Source organism: Telmatherina bonti, assembly GCF_933228915.1.
Source record: "Telmatherina bonti genome assembly, chromosome: 12".
NCBI lineage: Eukaryota > Metazoa > Chordata > Actinopteri > Atheriniformes > Telmatherinidae > Telmatherina > Telmatherina bonti.
The window spans coordinates 32,866,701-32,888,022 of record NC_136610.1 but is presented as its reverse complement, the minus strand read 5'-3'; positions in this window follow the sequence as shown (position 1 = coordinate 32,888,022).

Below are 21,322 nucleotides of genomic sequence, written 5' to 3'. Positions count from 1 at the left end.
GTTTAGTCATTTTCAGCTTATTTCCCAGGCAGCTGTTTTTCTCCTTTAATGGGAGGGTATGAATACATATGAGGACAACTATGTATCTAGGATTTTTTTTTTTCCTTGGAGTTAACGTCAGCTTGACAGGATGAGCAGTCAGCCAGAGGAGAGCTCGTCTGGTCTCGTCCTCGTCCACCCCTCTCTCTCTCTCTCTCTCTCTCACACTCTCACACTCACACTCTCTCACACTCTCTCACACTCTCTCACACACACACACACACACACACACACACACACACACACACACACACACACACACACACACACACACACACACACACACACACACACACACACACACACACACACACACACACACACACACACACACACACACACACACACACACACACACACACACACACACACACACACACACACACACACACACACACACACACACACACACACACACAGAAAATAAATTAAAATGAAAATTTCTGGCACCATTTTATGTCTTTTTAAAAATATTTTTGTGCTTTTTGTGGGAGAATGGGTTCAGTAATTCTATAAACTTGGGATATGTAGTTGCTAGGCAACAGAAGACTGGAGCACTATGGGTAATTCTTGTACACTAGATGGGCTGTCTCATTTCACTGACAGTAAGTGCACTTCGGAGTGTGCAGACTACGTAGAACACTTCGCAGCCTATGTAGTCTGCGCACTTGGAGGAGTGCATAACCTGAATTTAGACACAGCCACTGTTTGACTTGGTGGACGTAGAAACCAGAAGTAGCAGGGAGTTTAAAAAAACCCCAAAAAAAACCAAAAAAAAAAAACCAGTCCAGTTTGCTGCTCAATCACCAACAATTCACCTACTCACTGTATGCTACCATGACTTCTTCCTGTATAGACAGTAAGAACAAAGTCAGAATTATTGTCATAAGTCTGTGTTTAGTTTGATTTTACTCAAACAATTAAAAATGAAAAAAATAGATAAATAAAAAGGAATAGATTTTTTTTTTTTTTAATTCAAACTAGTTGGATTTGGGCATATTTATTTAAATTAAAAAAAAAAAAAAAAATCAATTACCAAAATTAGCTGCATTTTACAAAGCTCTGCTTCCACTAAATCTTTATTACTGTCTATGTTATAAAACTGCTTTTGTGGAATAAACCAATACTTATCGTACATCTTCTGAGCCTAACTGAGTTGACAAGGCACATTAGAAAGTAAACTGGCCACATAAGTTTGCCTTCATTACAGCTGGACATTTAACCGTTGCTGCTGTTACCACGTGAACCACATTTTCCCTTCGTATGCCAAGCGGGAAATATGTAAAAGCGGTGAATCTGGTTGTGTTATGCTACCAGAAACCAATTCAAACTGCAGAAGCTTAATTCTCTCCAATTTAGTTCAGCATCCATTTTCCAACTTTAATATCATCGCCCTCGATGCCCCACACACTCTATAACTCTTCGCTACTGTCTGGTAAACTTCCTCTTGTCTGCACACACACACTGTTCAAACTAACATACACATACATCCCGCTGTGCCACAATCAGTCTGTACCACCCACTGAAGCACGAAGACAAAAAGACAAGACGTCGCTCAACCCTGACTTCTCACCCAGGGGGGGCAAGAGGGTTCATAAGTGTTGTCAGGGCAACACTACAGGGTGTCTTTCAGGTGTCACCGGTGATGGAAAAGGTAACCCCCCGCCCACATGGCTGCATCACTGAATATGGATTGTTCCACGTTCCAGGTTACGCTCCTGCTGCTCAAGGTGCCCTCCTTTTCCCACGTATGCAGGAGTACCTGAAATGGACAGTGGCTTGACCCGTCAGTCACTGAACTGACAGAAAAGTTTCTACTTAGGAACAAGGCCTACGTAGAAGTTTTCCTCCTCCGACAACTTTAATCAGTTTTCTGCAGACAGAACAAAGTGGGCCAGAGCTGTGAGGCCTCAGGACTTTTTGCAGACTGACGAATGTCTCTCTGAAGCGGCTTCTTACTCTGTTAAGTATATGGGGAACAATTTCATATACATCTGCTTACCTCTTACTGAGCCAGCCAGCAAAACAGACAGCTTGGAGAACGGGGGCTGATAAATGCCCCATTAGACGGGTAATTGCCAGAGTATTCTTTAAATCTTAATTACATTACACGTCGGCACTGATGCCATCGTGTGATAAAGAGACAGATGTTCAGCACATAAGATTTTCACCCTTTTGTGTTTTTACAGAAAAACTGCAGATGCATATCACCATGCACTTTGTTAAAGACACCATATTCGTAATTATAGGGACTCTTTCTTTTCTCCTGAGCTTCTTGTGGCATGGAATTCACGAGATCGTTCTTTGAGATTCTGTCTCACTTCCGTATAATTGTTTCATATAGTTTCAGCAGATTTGTCAGCTGCACATCCGTGCTGCGAATATTACTTTCAAACGCATGCCAGTATTGTTCTCCTGGGTTCATATCTGGCTCCTAGGGAGGCGCCTAAAGTAAAGTAAGCTTTACTTTCATGCCAACAGTCCAATTTTACACAACTAATGCTTTGTGACATTCTGAATTCTTAAAGGAGCCATTTGAAAGTGGTGAGTAGTCACCTTAAAGAAATGCACATGGTCGGAAACAAAGCTCAGACAGGCTGTGGCATTCAAATGAAGATTGATTGGTGTTGAGGGGGCCCAAAGTGTGCCAAGTCAACATTCCACACACCATTACACTGCCGTCACCGGCAGCCAGGACTGTTTACACAAACCAGGTTGTGCTTATGGATTTGTGCCGGTGACCCATAGTTATGACCATGCCATCTGTGTGCCTGACAAATCGAGATTTATCAGGCCATCTCTGGGGCGATCCTCCAGCCCTCATTTGTCTGGTTTGAGCATGCCTGTGCAGAGTGCAGCTTCAGATTTCTGCTTTTTGCTGACAGCTTTTGGAACTTGTCATGGTCTTCGTCAGCTGTACTTATCTGAGCTGCTGCCTTTATAGCAAGTTGAACCAGTCGGCCACTCCCCTCTGACCTCTCATCAAAAAGGCATTTCCATCTGCACTACTGTCATGACTATAGACAGTTGTGTATGTGTGTGAGAAAGTCACAGGAGATCAGTATTTTCAGATATTCTTAAACCACTCTGTGTAACAAGAAACAGTCAAAGTCACTGGATTCTTCGCGGTGATGTATGAAGAAAATTAAGGAATGGACCTGAGTTCTTGGTAGGGAAGTACATTTGACAGCTGATATTTATGAATAAAGTCATATTTTGTAAATACCTATTTTCAAACAAAGTGCTGAAAGCAAATGAATTGAATGCATGTAGTTTTTTTCCTTCATATAATCCGAAAATGTGTTGGAGCCCTGATTTCAGCTGCTCCATCACTAAACTTTTCTTTTGATTCAAGGAACGTGCAGACATAGGGTACAGACCCGCCGAGCCATCACTCATTTTAGTTGGGACCTCATCACTTTATAACGTGATAGTTTCACTGCAAAAACATGAAATGTATCATGTTATAACACGCTATGTTTTGTAGTGAAAATGAGGAATATAAACCTTTTTAGTCACTGAATGAGGAAACGAACAGCAGCAGATCAGAAAAAATGTCAAATGTAACAAATGGGTTTAAGTTTTTCTTTCCAGGAGAGATTGTTATGGCGAAGCTTGGAGGAGACTGATGAACCAGACAAGGCTGCATATATCTTATTTCATTTTAACTTTCAGAAGAGGCATAACTTACATGTTAACCACAAGCAACATACACACCCAGATACACACACACCACTCACTGCTGGCAGGAGACGTTTGTTGATCATGACTGTCCCACATTCCTGTGTAAATCAGAGTAGAACCATTAACTCTTCACCAAAAGCTGAAATGTTTCAGTTTGATGAGAATAATTTCCATAAAATTTATTTTGTTGCAACATCTGTACTTTGTTTTATGCTTTTATAATAAACATTTGTATTATAATGTTATAAGATCCCTCTTTATTTCTAATAAAGATATATGCTGCTGTGTGATCAGCCAGAATCTGGACATTTGAGGCGCTTATAACTTTTGCATAAAGCTGAATGCACAAAAATAATAGATGCCATAATAAGAATTTGCAAAATAAAACGTGCATTTATCAAATATAATAAATTATTCCTCTAAACCACAGGTGTCAGACTCCAGTCCTCGAGGACCAGTATCCTGCAGTTTTTTGCTGTTTCCATGCTCCAACACACCTGACCAAAATTCGCAAATAGATTGACAAGAAGCTGCTGGATCCATTTGATTTGAATGAGATGTGTTGGTGCAGGGAACAAAGAATATTTTCCAGTACAACACATGGTGCAGTGGATTATTGGTTTATTAGTAGGAAAAGGTATTCTGGGGAATAAATGAGGTAAAATCTCAATATTTAACATGAAAAGGCTATTTTAGATTATTGTAAAACTATACTAACCTCCATCTAAAGAAAAAAAAACAAAACTGTCCCTGAAGACTCTTGTGACTGCAGATGACTAAAAATGTACCACGTAGTTAGTTTCAGACTTGAGCAAACATGAGCAAATGCAGAGACGTTTTGATCCAAAGAAACACAAGTGAATGCTCTTCATTTGCCTCATTCAGATTTCAATCATTTCCTGAAATTAGCAAACTGAAAGGAGTCAAGTGTAAGGAGCCACATGAAAATGAGAAGCGGTAAATGTCTGAAAAGTGGATGCTTGGGTTTTTTTCTCCTATACCTTCACACGGGAGAATCCTGAGCAATGAAGGTGCGATGCAGTGAAGCTCGTCTTCATTCTGACAGCCTCCCTTCTGGCAGTAATGACATTAAGTGTTGTGAGGCAGTGTAGCGTGTTTCCATTTCCTGGTCTCTTTGTGGGGAATCTTCCTGATTGGCCTCATGCTGAAAGAAAAACCTTTAAAGTTTGTTCATGCAGTTGATGGAGAAATTGATCGCAATTGACTGAACTAATGCAAATGCTGAGGAATGAGAAACTTCTCTGTTTTCAACTTACAGGACTTTTAAAGAAAGAAGTCTTTTGGAAGTCCACATATCAGGATAAAAGACAGGCCCTAAGGACATTTGCCTAGTCAACTTTGGATTCCTCCTGTCATTTACCTAATCCTGATGTTCACACTCCAGTGGTGTGGATTGAGAGACAAGGAGACGGGTGATGAGAGGATGAGAGACAGAGAGAGACCAGCATTGTGATGGCTGTCTTTGTATGGTCCCAGGAGTGTGAGGAGAGTTGTGGCTGGCTGGACCAGGCTGGCCGGAAGCTAGAGCATGCCTGACAAGCCGCATCGGAGCCACTGACACATCTCTAAGTCTGAGTACTGACTAACTCAAGTGGACAATGCAGGATGCAACACAACCAGAATCTCCAAGTCGGTTTTCCAGGCATTTCAATGCAATCACTGCGTCTTCTGCAAACTGCGATGAAAAGATGAAGAAAAAAAAAAAAAAAGTCTGACCATCTAAAATGTTTGATTGGATAAATCTTTGAACAGTTTAACTGAAAACATGACATATTCCATCTAAAATGATGTTACAAGTTCTTTTTAAACTTCTTGTTTTTAAATGATTGAAGAAATAACATTAAATAAGCAAGTTTCTCTCTTCAAATGAATACCTAAAATATTGTTTCTCCTGCATGGACCAAATAACTTTATCCACACAACACAAAAACATGTCTAATTTTAAAATTAAATCATCAATATATTTAGGGCCTTTGTACCTTATTGTTAGCAAAGAAACAGAGCAGGGTTGTCAAAATCCAGCTCCTGAAGGACAGAGGTCCCCAAGATCTGCTTTCCTATTTAAGATGCATCCCTTCTCCAACACACCTGAATCAAATAAATGTTGTTACTGTACTCTGTAGTACTGAATTCTATTCTATTCTACAATCATTTAGCTGACGCTTTTATCCAAAGCGACTTACATATAAGTGAGAACAACGCAAGCACGAAATCAAAGAGTGGAGGACGTCGCAGGAAGATGCTGGTGGACTGTCTAGTTGGATGCAGGTCCTGACATGAAGTGCTACAGGCTTTTTTTTTTTTTGTTTACTCCCTTCCCATAACATAATATTACCTATGTTATATTACAAAAAATTAATACCATAATGTTTGTTGTAAAGAACTAGGCTAAGTTCTCCAACTTTCTGACAAATGTAGCTTTACTAAGTGTTGAAGTGCTCCTTGAAGAGCTGAGTCTTTAGCTTGCTTTTAAAAGTAGACAGGGACTCTGCAGAGCGGACAGAGTTTGGGAGATCATTCCACCATCGTGGCACAACAGAGGAAAAGAGTCTGGCTAGTGATTTAGTCCCACGTTGTGGTAACACGAGGCGTCTTTCACTGGTGGAACGTAGCTGTGGAGGGGGAGTGTAGGCCTGGATTAGGAAGGGAAGGAAGACGGGAGCCGTTTGAGTTATTGCTTTGTAAACCAGAAGCAAAGCTTTAAATTGGATGCGTGCTGCGACCGGAAGCCAGTGAAGAGCGATTAGCAGCGGAGTGACATGCAGATGAGGGAATTCAGGTGTGTTGGAGAAGACATGCATTTAAAGGCTGCAGGAGAGAAGATTTGAACAACCAGAAGATACTGGCCCTTGAGGACTGGATTCCGACAAACCCAGTGCTACATTCTGACATGTAAACATCACAGATTGTTCATTTTTTTCTTAGTTTATATGGTTTTTATCATTTTTGTTTATATGAACATAAATCAGTCATAAAATCACTGTCACCAATTTCTGTCGGTTGTCATTCATAAATATTTCAAAATGAGTCCATTTATCTCTTCATTTTCATCCAAGCTGTTAGTGCGACAGTGCAGCGGGCTTGTTTTTGAGTTATTTATCTGGGGGTTTGCCAAGACGCAAGCTGAATATGAGTCAACTTTATGAAGTCTTAAGCAGCGACAAAAACATGTTGGTGATCAAACTGTTCACAAATCTGACAAAGCAGCAAAGAGGAAAAAAAAGGATGGGATTAAGTTACTTCAGGGTGAGCCAAAACAAAAACAAAACAAGCACTATGTGAGAAAAAAAATAGGGAACATAACCTATGACAAAAAAATGTACTAGTTTCCTTTAGTCTAGCAAAAAAAGCAAGAAAACTGAATGAAAAGAAAACAGAAACCTGGCGGTCCACAAAGGAAAAATACTGAAACCATCTGTACTGTGGACAAGATGCAGCTGACTGGGAGGAGAGGGAGATGAGTGAGTCCTGGGCCCTCGTCCCAGGATTTTTGAGGAAGAGGAGCTGCTGAAGGACCGGCGACTGCACACTAGAATTTCCATAATTGATCAAACAAGAGTATTTTGGGTGGGCTTGACTTTGGATCACCTAATAAAAATCATTTTCCTGCACTGTGGATTTGAGACCCCCTTAAAAATCCTGAGCAGAAAACTAATGAGAAATCTTCTAACTCATTTCTTTTCATCAGATCTCTAAATATTTTAAGGGAATCACAGAGATCGATATGATGTGACTTCACACGTTGGTTTTCAGTGCTTGTTGCTCACTTAAAAAACTTCCAGCAGTAACAGGTAAGCAGGCCATCGAATCAGTCACGGAGGAAATGACAGGTGGTACTGTAACTGATTGATGGTTTTGACTTCAGTATGTGCAATTTTCTAAGCGCTACTCAAGATGTGCTAACAACACTAGCATTTCAGGTGTGAGATGCTTTACCACCTCTACAACTCAACAAGCAAAGGCATTGGCTGGCACACTCAGCAGTATATAGTATAGTGTCACAACCATTAAAAACCAGCGTCACAGCCATAATCATAACAACCAAAACTGAGGCGTCACTACAGCCACAGTGACACCTGTGTCATCCCAAGGCTGAAATCCTAATCAGAGCTTAAGTGTCTCAGCAGCAGTGAAAGAGCCGGGGATGTTTCTAAATCTAGACCTGAGCAGCCACAGCTACAGGTTTTCCTACTGTTCTGAGTACATTACATATTACATGTTACTGTGTTGAAACAATGGTCAGGTAAGAGAAAAAAAAAATTGTGTGATTGAAAGGTAGGATAAAACGTCTATGACTTCAAAAAGAAAAAAAAAACATCCATAGATACATATGTAAACTCTAGATTAATAGTTTTAGAACAGCTTGAAAGTATAACATTATTTCATTCATTATCCAAACTGCTCATCCCAGCAGTCTTTGGGGAAAAGCGGGGTACACCCTGGACAGCTCGCCAGTCCATTGCAGGGCCACACAGAGACAAACAACCACTCACACTCACTCCTAAGGGCAATTTAGGTTAACCAATTAACCTAACATGCATGTCTTTAACTGTGGAAGGAAGCTGTAGTACCTGGAGAGAACCCATGCATACACAGACAGAACATGCAAACTCCACACAGAAAGGCCACTGTCCAAACTTTGCCCCAGCCGAGAACTGAACCACCAACCTTTTTGATGTGAGGCCACAGTGCTAACCACCATGCCATAAACATAAAAGTCTAAATTTGTATTGAAGTAAAATAGTGGTAGGGCAATAACATACTATATGCAGCTACATAAAATAATAAAATGCAGAAACAAAAATTATTCCACACATCTGAAAGAGCCACACACACTTCCAGCCAACACTACGGGGACAAATACTTACTTTCAATTCCTTTAAACAGCAAGAAATCTTGAGCAGAATCTGGAGAGTGTGGGAACCTTACTGAAGGCATAAGGGAGGGGAAAAGGGACAGATGAAGAAAATGAGCTCCTAACAAGAATCTGTGTATAAATAAGTGTAGGCCTAAAAGACGATGTGTGGTTCAAACGTGCTTGGCAGTGGAGAAAATAAGAAGAGCCAGTGTTCAAAGCAGCAACTCTAAGTTCATAAGGTATGCAGTGATCATCAGGTAGCAGTTTTAGTGATGGGCTGAGCATGAGGCAAAACATCGATGGTGCTGGTATAAAACATGACTATAAGACCCGGAATATTGCTCACAACAGGTTGGAGGTAGTAGGAAAATGTAAATTCCCACCCTGGATAGGCAGAACAGAATCCTACCTGAACTACTGATAGTCAAAAGGGAAGCTGTTCAAACTTCTCTGCATCCTGCGTTTCTCAGCATTTGGAAGGGAATTTTCATCTGCGCTCGCACAGCTAACAGCTAAGAGGCTACTATCTGATTAATGACATATTATTGTGTGCAGTTGGAGATTTTGTAATTCATAAGAGGTAAAAAAAAAAAAACAACAAAAAAAAAAACCCTAAGCTAATGGACTCTACATCCCAAACAAAAAAAACAAAACAAAAAAAAAAACAAACAAAAAAACCCACAGCAATAAAGTTTGGTCTTTATGCTAACAAAGGGGATAACTATCAGCAGGTGAGCCCAGGTACATGCTTTGTCATCAAAGAACACTTAAAATAGTATATATATCAAATGATTTATATTTGAAGACTTGACTGTAGTTTAATTCAACAGAAATTCTTTGCAAACAACATTCAGACTTTCATCCTTATGCCCAAACTTGGGCCATATTGATTATGCTAGCTTAAATGCTCACAACCTGAGATGAAGAGCAAAGTAGTAAAATCTGAAATATAAACTATTATTCTTTTGATTTGTGGTGGTAGAGCTCTTGAGCAAATAAAAACTCAGCCAGACCTGTCCACACCTCTACACATTCCCATGGCTTTTTTGGGGAAACTTAAATTCATACATTCAGTCCAATTTAGGATCATTTTAACAGAGTAAAAGTGCTTTTTTTTTTTTTTCTTTTCTTCTTTTTTACTTTCCAAAATTATACTTTAACTTAAATACAAGATTTGAGTCTGATTTTTTTCATTTGATGTTAAAGTAAACTAGCTGCTGAGCTCATGTGTAAAAAGAATAGAAAAGTAAGCTAACTTCAGAACTCACTCAGATTATTGATGGCTTGAGAACAACGTGTTGTATGGTGGTCGGTTTAGCACAGGTTTTCCCAAGTCCAATCCTGAACATCTACTACCCTGCAACTTTTAGATGCTGCTCTTTCCCAACACATCTGAATCTTAGCTAGCTCTGCACAGTTCTGCTAACGAGACATTCATTTGATTCAGGTTTGTTGGAGAAGAGTTGCATCTAAGAGCTGCATATGGTGGCCCTGAAGTGTCACAGCAAAACAAAAGCCACAACACAACACAATTAGCCACAACACAACACATTAAGTCACATGTGTTGTGTTGTGGCTAATTGTGTTGTGTTGTGGCTTAATGTGTTGTGTTGTGGCTTAATGTGTTGTGTTGTGGCTAATTGTGTTGCGTTGTGGCTTAATGTGTTGTGTTGTGGCTAATTGTGTTATGTTGTGGCTTAATGTGGTGTGTTGTGGCTTAATGTATTGTGTTGTGGCTAATTGTGTTGTGTTGTGGCTTAATGTGTTGTGTTGTGGCTAATTGTGTTATGTTGTGGCTTAATGTGGTGTGTTGTGGCTTAATGTATTGTGTTGTGGCTAATTGTGTTGTGTTGTGGCTTAATGTGTTGTGTTGTGGCTAATTGTGTTGTGTTGTGGCTTAATGTGTTGTGTTGTGGCTTAATGTGTTGTGTTGTGGCTAATTGTGTTGTGTTGCGGCTTAATGTGTTGTGTTGTGGCTTTTGTTTTGCTGTGACACTTCAGGGCCACCGTACCTGCAGGATGGCAAACCTTGCGAACTGGTCTTAGGCACCTCAGGTTGAGCATAAACTATGAGAATGTGAGTTTCACAATTTAACTATCTGCATAAACTCGTCCACAGCTTGAAGGTGACTGACATATTTTGAGTCAGCAGTGTGAGTTTTCAATATTACATCAAAATAGTTTGTTTTAGTCAGAACAGGGGTCTCATACTCCAGTCCTTGAGGGCTTTAATTCAACAGATTTTCATTATTTCCCTGGTTCAACACATCTGAACCAGATCAAATGGATTAAACAGCTTCTTTTTAACTCCTTTACAACCATCCATTTTCTTACCCTCACAGTCCAATTAGGATCACGGGAGGCTGGAGCCTAACCCAGCAATCATTGGGCAAGAGGCAGCTCACATCCTGGACATGATGCCAGTCTGTACTTCTTTACAATCACCAGTAATTCCAGCCAGGAGTGTTGGACCAGGGAAACCAGGGAAACTTGCTGCCCTTGAAGACTGGAGTTTAAAACCAAAATTGTGATCTGTTTCCCTCGTGTGTTTCACGTGATCTGACCTGAGACCTGTCAGGGCCTTTGCTGACATGAACCAAGATCTCACATCAGATTGTATGAATAATTTTCTTTGAATATTGAAACCTAATTTTGTTGATCAGTTGGTTCTATTAAACATTTTTACCTGGCCTTCATGCATTTCACTCTGATCAGACTCTGCTCCTTTGCTGCTTTGCAACAACTCACATTCATCCACAAGTGAGTTCCTATCTATGTAGGTGTGATCTGGAGACAATGTCCATTCCCTAATGGATACTGTAAGAAAAAAAAACATACATACTCCCCAAACAACAAATTCACTGTTATTGGTCTTTTCTCGCTGATTCTAGTTTCTTTTTTCTATACATCAGTTGAAGTTTGATTTAACCTGCACAGTACAAATTGTTCTCACTCAGACTGCACCGCTACTCTTCCACCTGGTATCCCTGTGCTTCAATCTCTGGAAACATCTTTTCTGAGACGGGCTTGTGCTGGGAGATTCATTTGGGCCTGGAATTGCACACATCACGGCAATATTGAATCTAACCAAGCCCGACTGCAGCAAAAGGACATTTGGACTAGGTGGAATTGGATATTCTAGTAGTTCAATAAGTTTCAGGCTGAAACTGGATGGAAGCGAAGGCAATTATTCATGTTCAACACTGAAGTTGGCCAAAGTCAGAATTGCTTTTGAATAAAACAACACATATAAATGGTGTAATTACTGCAAACAGTGGTGCTGATGAAACCGCCTGCATGAACTGTTTTGACTTTACCTTCTTACATATCTCATGACCTGGATGATTGAGAATTTTCACAGTCATTATTTCTATCCCACTGATTTCCTTCAGGGGCCTCATTTGATTCCCCCCACCCCACCCCAACCCCATCAGTGAGGATCATCTTTCTTCAGCTGCACTGCTAAATAAAGACATTGTTTGGAAGAGAAGGTCAGCACTGTTAATTACACACTTTCACAAGAACAAATGCCCCAGTGAGAAAAGAGAGGGTGTTTATGAACTCTCTCCAAAGGTTTGACAGGTTTGAATCGTTAATGCTGCCATCATTGCTCTTTGAAGCATGCTTTGTAAAAAGAGTTTCGGCATGTTCATTTCTAACTTACACATGGAGGAATTTCAAGTCCAGTAGGCATGAAAGTACCAAACCCTCAGACGTGGCTCTTGGAAAGAAATCGGAATGTGAACAGTGGAAATTTGACCACATTTCACAGATCCCTTGCTTTTGTTTGAATCTTCTTTTATTCCACAGACTTGCATATTTCAGCTTTACATCCAGTATCATATCTCTGGCAGACAGGCCCCTTCTAATTACTAAGCGTATATTTTATTGTGATTACGAATTCAAGCAAGAAAAAAAGGATTTAGAAAAAAACAGGAAACTTACATGTCAGCTACAATTCTTAAGATGAGTGAAATGATTGGTAATCTGTAATGACTCATATTTATAGTTGTACATGAGGCCTCTTTTATGCTAATCACTTCAAACCACCCAGAGAGAAATAAAAAAAAAACCACCTATCCCATTTCTAATGAGCGCTTAGATGATTAGCATAGTGAAAAGAGCAAAATAACTTCCTTCTCCATTGATGAGATATTTAAAAAGTCTTGATTGTGATCATTTTGGTGCAGAATGAATCCATTTTTTTTTTTTCCAAATTTGAGATTGCATTAAAAACATCACAGATGTTGTCTGTGGTTTGAAGAGTACTGACAACGGATTTATGTGTGATGCATCAGGGTAAGAAGCAGAGATCTGGCCCATTTTTCCTGCATGTTACACAAGCACATAATGCAATCTATAAGTTTTAATGGAACCCAAGATAAAACACTGAATCAAAAAGATGCATTGCACTGTACACTAATGGAATATGTAAGTGAATCCTGAAATGTCAAACCGTATCTTTAGTGCACTTACCAGGAGCTGAGTGTGCTGGCTGATATTATTTGTTTGCTCTCGCAGTGATCTCAGGCTATGCTGCACTGTGGGGAGGGAGCTTGATGGACGTTGAGGGGTGCTTGGCAGTGGCCTACTGTAGAGGCTGATCTGTCTAGGATCAATAGCAGCTAATTACAGCCCACATTGATCCATAGGGCGCACTAATTTAGAGCTGAGCCTGGGCCCTCTCCATACAGAGTCAGTGAACCAACTCCAATCCCAGCCCTCTGGCCCTGCAAACATCTCACTCAGCACTCAGCGGCTCATTATCTCGGAGGAGCAACTAGTGAGGCATTTGTCTGTCTCCTGAGATCAGCTTCCATACTGGAAGACTGGATACGTGTATGGGATGTAACAGATTACCAGCTGTCACCTTTATCTGCTTTTTTCTTCCTGTTCAAAGAAATGATCACAGCCACCAAATCCAAATGATTGGAAAAGGCATCAAGGATTAAAGATTAATTATTAGCTTCTCGGATCTGTTTCAACCTGATCAAGACTGTGACGTACTGATTTTTGTGGAGTGATATCTAGGGGTTTTTACCATGCCTAGCTTAAATGCTGCTGCTTCTGTTTCTTTACAGCTGTTTCGTTTGCAAAGGAACTGAAGCAGGCTGCATGTTACATGTTGAGCACAAAACATGTTTAGGGAAGCCAGTTGGACATGAGCTTTGTCTGACATCCACTATCCTGCTGGAAGTAGATGTCAGAAGATGCAACACTCTGGTCATAAAGGGACAGATATGGTCAGCAGCGATAATCAGGTAGGCTGTGGTGTATAAACCATGCAAAGCTGGTACTGAGAGGTCCAAAATGTGCCAAAAAATATCTCCTACACCATTTGGCCACCACTTCAGCTCGGACCATTGATGCTAGGTAAGATGGAATCATGCTTTTAGGTTGTTCATTGTAAATTCTGACCCTAATGTCTGAGATCAAGGCTTCTTAGACCAGTAATTTTTAAAAAAAAATTTTTTTTTTTTACATCTTCTGTTGTTTAGTTTTGGTAAATCTGGGGGAATTTTAGCCTCTGTTTTCAGTTCTAAGCTAGCAGGAGTGGCACCCGGTGTGGTCTTCTGCTGATGTAGGGCATCTGCTTTAAGGTTCAAGGTTTTGTGCATTCAGAGATGGTTTTCCTGCATATCTTGGTTGTAATGAGTTGTTATTTGAGTTACCATTATCTCTCTATCATTTGCAACTAGTGCGTCTGACCTCTAACATCAACAAAGCATTTTCATCGAGGCAGCTCCATGTACAGGTCCCAACTGTCCAGGTTATGCTCTTAGGGGAAGTCTAGCCATCCATTACTTATGTAGCAATGGGGACGTTACCTGATGCACTGAGAAGTACCTTGCTCCATTTCTCTCATGTATTAATGTATCAATATATGACAGTATTGCCATCTCTAACATATTTCTCCTCGTTTCCGCAGGTCTTCCTGAATAAGTGCAGCTGTACATGTTGATCTGTCTTTCCTATTGTCTCCACCCCAACCAGTCGAGGCAGATGACTCCCTAAGCCGAGTTCTACCAGAGGTTTTCTTCCTGTTAAAAGGGAGTTTTTTCCTTCCCACTGTCGCCTGGTGCAGCTCAGGATGGGAGATTAGATCTAAGTCAGGATTTGATCAGTTGGTTTCTACTGTAGGGTAAGTATGAACTGGCTTAAAATTATGTGTATCAAATCAAATCAAATCAAAAGATACTTTATTTATCCCCAAGGGGAAATTCAAGGTTCAAGCCCGCTCGTCCAAAGTTAGACATACAGACATTTACATTTGACAAGTTTGCAGAACGGAACTGAGCTTAGGCCTTGCAGCCAGTTTTTACCGACGCTGCATTATAAATGAGGAAAAGATGACATAAAGAAGGATGGGTAGGCGCTGAAAAAAAGAAGTATCTGTACACTTCCCTGTGACAACATTCTTGTGAAGTGGCACTATACAAATAAAGTTGAATTGAACTGAATGAATGGCATTGAGTTGTTGCCATGTGATTAGCTATTTGTGTTAACATGAAGCTGAATAGTCCCTAATAAAGTGATTGATGAATGTACGCAAGTGTGGCTTGTATGAGTGATCAGAGAATCAATGTAAACCTTCCTAAATTATATAACAACATGAGTGGGAACAGTTACCGCTGGTCAGCTGGTCATCTACGTGTCTCAGTCTAGTAAGGTAGTGTCGTCTTAGCATCACTTGTTCCTTTGAGAAACGGTGTGTATTTTTCAAAGAAACAAACACTCAGACCCTTTCTGCCTTGACAGTCCTGATCTGACAATGAGGATAAGATGTAGATCTTCTCCTCCTCCTCAGATGAAGAACTGATAGGACGATAAGAGGAGATGTTAATGAGGAACCACACACTGCTGTCACAATAGCTTCAACAAACCAGTTATCCTTGTGGCCATTTTCACACATACTCAGCTTCAAACCAAAATGTCAAAGCCATCATGAGGCCATGTTTTCATAATCTGTATTAGTGAAAAACAAAAAATCAAGATCAAGCAAGCTTTTGTGGAGCTGCTCTACGGGACATATCTGTTCTTCCTAAGCTTCCCTTAGGATGCTTACGCTATCATTTGACAGGTATACCACATCAGTGAAACTCCTCACCTGCCACTGTCCCCTGGAGCGACAGACGCCTTAAACCAGGAACAAGAGTCAGCTTGGGGTGTGCCTACATGCCTCACAGAAAAAAAAAAAAAAAATAAATGAAAATAATAAGATGAACGGTACAACAGATCAACTAAAGTGATGAACTGCAGCGGGTCTGTCAGCAGCGTTTGGAAGGTAGGAATCATCCAATCAGTCTGCAGAAGAGACTAAAGTGACACTAGTTCAGAAGATCAACCGAGCTGGAAAAGGAAGATCACCCACTACAGAAAATGAATGACATAAATAAGTCTACAGAACCATGTTCAACTTGTTGGAAGTTAAATTGATGTGTCAAAATGCAAACTGACACATTAATATTTATTTAATCTCAATCTAAATATCCAATAGCAACGTATTTTCACCTGCATGTTTATGTAGTATTGAGTGTGTGAATATGTAGTCTGTTAGTCTTGGTGTAGTCTTAATGTTTTTGCCACATCTTCTATTTTTCCTATGTCTTAGCCTCACCAGTGCGGTTAGTGAGGGTTAGGACGGCGCTAATACAGACATAATTTCATGAACGGGTGTGTTGGTGTGTGATTATTTGTGCATGTGCACTGTATGTCATGTATGTGATTTGTGGGTTCATGATCTGGGAAATTTGATGGGTAAACATGTTTTATGTTTGCTCATTATGTTTTTAAAAGTAAAGCACCTTGCGTTCCATTTTTTTGGTATGAAAAGTGCTTTATAAATAAAGCTTGTTTGAATATTATCTCCCTCTTGCTACATCTTTTCCAGCATGTTTTATATTTGTTCATTATTATTTTCCTTTTTTCCATCTAAAATTTAACATTTTGATTTTTATCTAAAAAAGATTGCAGTAAAATTTAATAAACAAACTTCAATATTAAACTTTAAGGCAATATGAATATTATAAACATTAATGTGACTAAATAAATCTGATTCTGGGTGATCCATTCATTCTATCCAATATTCCTTAGTACATATTTGATGTTATTTTCCTGAAATAAAGCTTTTCATGTGGAACTCATCTTTTCAACGACATCTGGTCAAACAGTATGGAGGTAGTACTTCTACTTGGCTTCCTGTTGCAGAGTGCATGTATGAGCACATGTTTTGGCTCATGTGTTCCCAAGATCAAGGCCACAATCGTTTCATCTTCAGCCCTCCTCCAAGTAAGCTTTGATCTGACATTTGAATGTCGCACCTTCTGTTCTGCCATCGTTGGGTCCTCACACCAAGATCTTGACAGCAGCTGGGATATTTGACTTTGGTACAGTCTTGATGGTGAAGTTGCTCTGCGGTCAGTGGAGACCACCTGAAGCGCACAAACAAAGAAACAAGTGTGCATCTGAAACACTTACGAGTTCACCATCGTTGTCCAAGCAATGCAGATGTGGGCAGACTAACCGTGTTAGACTCATCTGTCCTTGCATGCGACCTCAGCTTCACAATAGTATTGCACTTAGACTAAACGCTTTATTTGCCATTCTATCTTGGCACTTTCAACACTATTCAACTCCAGAAGATTGCCCTCCTCCACTGTTATTATGGCCCTTTGCCACTCTTCCAGATTGAGCATTTTCATGCCCAAACCTATCCCTTTCCTCTTCTGTTTTCCACCTGGCTCAAACCATTTCTGTATCTTTTCGCTGTTGGCAAATCACCTAAGAATCCCCTAAAAGTCCAGATTTACAGGAGCTAAATTACAGTAGATGGGGGTATAATTACTTCTTGCACTTTAATGTGGCCATATAATCACACTGGTAAGTACACACATGTGCACAGATAAGTATGAATGGGCCAAAATTTATATTCTCTCATATACACACACTGAAATCAACAAAAAGCGTAGACACAAATCCCATTAAAGGCTGTCATTATTTTGGAAGGGGCTTAAGTGTCTCCTTTCCTGCTGTGCCAGACAGAAGCAAGAATGGAGGTCCGTGCTAATAGCACATGATGGACTGGGCACTAAACACAGTTTTAATTCCTTGCAGATTCTGGAAATATGCATTTACCTTAAATTGTCTTGATAATTGCAGCCTGAAGTTTGGAAAGTTGGAGTTGGTAAGTTAATACGGCTATTACTTTCCGCAAGTTCATGCTGTCCTTCTGAAGCTAAGCATATGTGTCATAGATAATGGTCGTGTTTCCATCAGGTGGTAAAGCATATTTGAAGCTAACATGTCAAATATTGCTTTATAACACTAAAAGAAAAAGTGATACACACACACTCATTGTATGGTGTGGAGGGAAATCCACAGTCATTTTTCATCCTTCAGGTTGTATTATGCATTGTCAAAAGTTTTTTTTTTCTATTTACTGTACACTAATAAATTTTATATTATCCTTTTAGTTAATCTCTCCTCATGAACTGGTTATGTTGTGCTCATTCTATAAGGCATTCTATAAAGAGTTTTGATCACGTTGAAGCAGAAACAGCTGACTGGTTTATGCTGTCATCTGCATGAGTTGCATGGCCGGGATGTCAGAAATCATTTACATCCTGACTTTCCAGCCTTTTTATAGTTTATATTCTTGTGAAAGGCAAAAACTGCCTTTAGTAAAATTATGTTTGCAAAGTTTCTCTCGTTATTTGTTTCAAATTTTTCCCTTGCTATCAACCTATCAACCTTTTTGGTGTGTGACCTCACAATGTGCATGTGCATACCTTAAGTATTGTATGCCCAGCTTATCAGAAAGTTTCTTGTTTGCATCGTTCACGTTACTGAAATATCAATATTCCAGCTGATTTCAATGTTACAGGAAACTTTGTGGAATTTGTTGAAATTCTGACTTCTAACAACCAAAACAAGAGGTCTACCCTGCAATGTCTGCTCTGAAACACTGTGCATATGATAACAGTATCAGCACAAGTTCTATGCTTATTGTTTGTCCTCTAAGCATTCACAGCACAGTGAAGGAGGATGACCTTGGTTCCCAAGACCGAGCAACTATTCGCTTCCCCCAAAACTCACTACACCAGTGCTACCCATCCAAACCCCACAACTCCCTTCCCTCACCCACACACAATTACAATGGCAGACTTGAACAAGCTCCTGCAGATAGTTGGCATACTGACTTCCTTCATGCCAAATGTAACTATTTGCTCTGCTGATGTCTTCACATGTATGTATGACTGACTTTTTTTTTCATATTAATTCATCTTAATTACTTTTTCCTTTGCTCTACTGTAAACCTGCCTGAGTGCCTTACATTTCCTCTCAGGGATAAAGCATTGCGAATTAGATTGTATGATGGCCAAGTGTCACAGCAGTATAGAAACCACAACATGAACACAAAAAACACAAAATTCCACAATTAGCTACATTATTACAAAAGACACAATACCCCACATTTAGCTACTGCACAAATACAAAAGCCACAACACAAATACAAAAGCAATTACATTCCATAATTAGATGCAACACAAAAACCAAAGTCACAGCACTTCACAATTTGCCAGAACATGAACATAAAAGCCACAACAAAAACACAACTAGCCACAAAATGAATACAAAAGCCACAACCCTCCAGCAACCCTTTTTTTTTTTTTTTTAAATGGATTTTACACTGCATATAATGGATGAAAAGTGAGATATTTTTGTGGAAAAGCTCAAGAAGTGAGTAAAACTCTAATTATAAATATTTAATTTCAATATGTTCTACTGTAAATGTTATATGTGATGTGTGAATAAAAAGTTTTTGCCTGTTAGAGGTGGAAACTGGCATTAGTGAGCATACTCACTTCCTCTAGTATCTTTTTATTGCCAACTTCATAAAGTGTAAATTCTGAGAAAGAAAGACAGAAAAAAATGGGTGTAACTTCCTTTGCAACTTTTGTGTTGTAATGTTAATTGTGGAGTGCTGTGGGTTTTGTATACATGTCACTGTTGTGGCTTTTATACTTGTGTTGTTTGTGACACTTCAGGATTATAGAATTATAGAATTTAATTCAGGCATATATATCTAGTTTACACAAAATAAAAAACTATACTTAGAGATGTAAAGCATGCATTTGATAGCATTCTAAAAAACATTTTTTGCTTATAAATTTCAGTTCTTTGTTTTTACTGGTGTGTGTGTCAGCAGAGTAATAATTCATGTGTACAAGTTTTCATCTGACTGAAAGATGAGAGACAGAAGAGTTGAAAGAGAGTTTACATCATGTCCCTTAGGACACCTCATAAGGATCCTCTCCACAACAAAGCCCATTAGTAGGACATAACCTCTGCAATGTTAGAAAACAATAGGAGGCAATAATTTCAGGTACAATATTTAGAAACATTTTTTCCTAGCTTTTGTCAAAAATTCAATCAAATATATAATTTCTGCCAATTTATATAAAGTCCAACAATTGCAAAAATCTTGCAACATGAGAAAATAAAGACTATAATTGTACTTATTCACATGTATACAGTCACATATATATGTATATATATATATATATATATATATATATATATATATATATATATATATATATATATATATATATATATATATATATATATATTTATTTTTTTTATTTAATTCTTCTTTATTTCATATATCATGATTAGTATATTGTTCGATAATACATGCCATACTCACAAAATGCACAAGCACGTCTTCCAGCCATGCACCCGATGTAGTGAGCCGGACTTTAATCTGCATTACTCTTGGTGAAACAGATATGCGGTAAATAAAATGTTTTTGGTTGTGAAATATATTTGTTTTTGCATGACAGGATGTTGAAGCAATTAGTCTAATGGAACTTTCACAAGCAGGTGCTAATGTCGCATTTTATAGTTTCTGGAAAACATGCAACATGAGTAAAAAGGTAAACAAGTGCAGGTCTTTTGGTCATCTCAGCAGTAACACCGGTTTTGGAGGTGCTTCAGTTTCTTACTCATATGCGTCCTCCTTGAAAAGGACCCATAACGCTGTCTGTACAAGAGGAGCTGGGGACAATGACATACATTTTCCCATGAATAGATGGCAGAAAAGGAGCAGGGGGGTGCACAAAGTACTGTTCTTTGAGCTGCGTTACCATGGGGATTAACTATCCTGGACCCTTCAGGACTCAAATTGTCTGAAGAGGGTTCCATTTGGCCTCTTACGTGGTTTCTTTCCATTTTCACTTTCCATCTAGCCACTTCACTGTCCTATTCACACGAAACAGTTTCTTTGGATGTACTGGTAAAACACTTGGAGGACAACTTTTACTTCGTACTCTTGTCATTTAGAAGATGGTACTGCATCCTCAGCTGCGTCTTTGAAAGTGCGTCATGTACTTTTCCCAACATGCAATTGAGCAGAAATAACTTAGAAACCTGTTGCAAAGGTCGACCAAGTTCTTTTACAAAGCACATGTCAAAACTACAAAAGCCATTCAGGTAAAATCTCTGATGATCCAATCAATTCCTCCCCTTTTTAATTTCCACACTCACTCATGCTCTGCTTGCCAAAATTATTTTCACAAAAGGTTATTTCACCAGATCTGCTCACTTAGCCCTTTCCTTTATCAAGATGAACTGCTGATGTGGCTCAGTGCAGGAGACAAATTTGCAAAGTCAGTCAGCAGTCTGCCCTCCATCAGATAAACACTTTTATCTCATGTG